This window comes from Galeopterus variegatus, unplaced genomic scaffold (genome assembly GCF_000696425.1).
Source record: "Galeopterus variegatus unplaced genomic scaffold, G_variegatus-3.0.2 Scaffold4725, whole genome shotgun sequence".
NCBI lineage: Eukaryota > Metazoa > Chordata > Mammalia > Dermoptera > Cynocephalidae > Galeopterus > Galeopterus variegatus.
In genome coordinates this window covers 173,304-174,777 of record NW_007730836.1, presented here as the reverse complement: position 1 = coordinate 174,777, position 1,474 = coordinate 173,304, and the positions used below count along the sequence as shown (strand labels likewise).

Sequence of the window (1,474 nt, the reverse complement as noted above, 5' to 3'; positions counted from 1 at the left end):
GAAGGAGCGGGCGCGGCCCAGGTGCGCTTCTCCCGGCGTGCGGCCCGAGCGGGCCTCGAGCCGCCACCGTCGTCCGCCCGGGTCGGGTCGCGGGTGTTGTGGGGGGGAGCGTGTGGGAGCGGCCCGTGCCTCAGCGGGGGACCCCCTCAGCCCCAGCCCCGCGGGGCCGGCTGTGGAGCGACTGTTCAGTACCGGGCTTTGTCTTTAACTTTTTTTTTTTTTTAATGTCGCGGTGATTGGGGGGTCCGGGCAGTTCCCGCGTCTCTTCAGCGACGCTTGCTTCTCCGACGCTCGAGGGAGGTTAGGCACTGGGACCGCCGCCATCGCGGTGGCCTGGAGGGCAGAGACTACCCCTGTGGAGCGGGAGTGGGCGGGTCGGCTCGGTGGGACCCCCGGCCGCAGGACGGGGACCCCAGCCCCGGTGAGGACGGGCGCGCGCCCCGCTCCCCGCCCCAGGCTCGCCAGCGACGGGCTCCAGCTGCGCTCGGACTTTGGGGAAAGAAGAGAGTTTCCTTTCCCTGGCGAGGTGTGATGAGAACAGGTTAGCCGAGGGCTTTTAATCTGTGATGTTTTTAAAAGTTTGTGAATCGGCGAAAGAGTGTTAAAATGTCACTTTCCTATGGTGTTTTGCAAACCACAATCTACCCAACTAGATTTTAAATTTGACTTCTACCTCTTCTAGTTTTTTTTTTTTTTCTTTTTTCTTTGCTCTGGTTTCCTTTAAGTATAGGAAGATACTGGGGATGAATTGTGGGGTAATTGCACAGTGATAGACGTTCAGGCATAGACAAGGTAGATGCCAAGCCGAAAACTGATTCCTTTAGAATAGTTAAAACACAGCATGTAGAAGGATTGCTTTTGGAATTAAATTATTGTTTTGATTCTCATTCCAAGTAGGCAGATAATAGAGTTGTGTTTTTCCTGATTAATAGTAAAAAATAGCCTGGAAAATATTGAGAATTAACAACAACAAAACCCTATTTACCAAATTAATATTTTGATGTGTATGATTTCATCATGTTAAAATTTGCTTTTTCTGGAAGGAAATGTTAATATTGCATGCCTTCGAGAGCTGAGATTTGAAGAGATTTGCTTTTTATCATCTTTTTTGTATTTTGTAGTTTTTGCTAGTGAATGTGAGTTAACCTTTGTAACTGGGGGAAAAAGCCTTCAATTTATTCTTTTTTTTTTTTTTTAACCCTTCAAGAAATGCTTTAAAGTACTTCTTATGTTTTGTATTTTATTGCCTTCACTTGAATTGTAATTGTGTATTCACAAATAGAACTAATAAATTGGGAGATTAATTAACTCGGGTTGAGAGAAAATGAGTTTGAGATTCTTGTAGGACATCTGGCAGAGCTGTCTAGTTGGCAGTTAGATATGTTGATATCAGTTTTTTCTTCTTTTTTTTTTTTTTCCTTTTTGTCTCTTTTTTCGTGTCCGGCAATGGACCGCAACCCTCAGTGTCGCGCCA

General features: G+C 46.7%; 1 protein-coding gene across 1 annotated transcript in view; it reads left to right on the top strand.

The window, feature by feature from the left end:
* The first annotated feature begins 473 nt into the window (after positions 1-473).
* The window catches only part of TC2N (tandem C2 domains, nuclear), a 38,173-nt gene continuing 37,172 nt past the window's right edge, over positions 474-1,474 (top strand). Inside the window, exon 1 of the mRNA XM_008588222.1 lies at positions 474-541. The gene's annotated coding sequence lies outside the window, so the exon portion shown is untranslated. The remainder of the gene's footprint in view (positions 542-1,474) is intronic.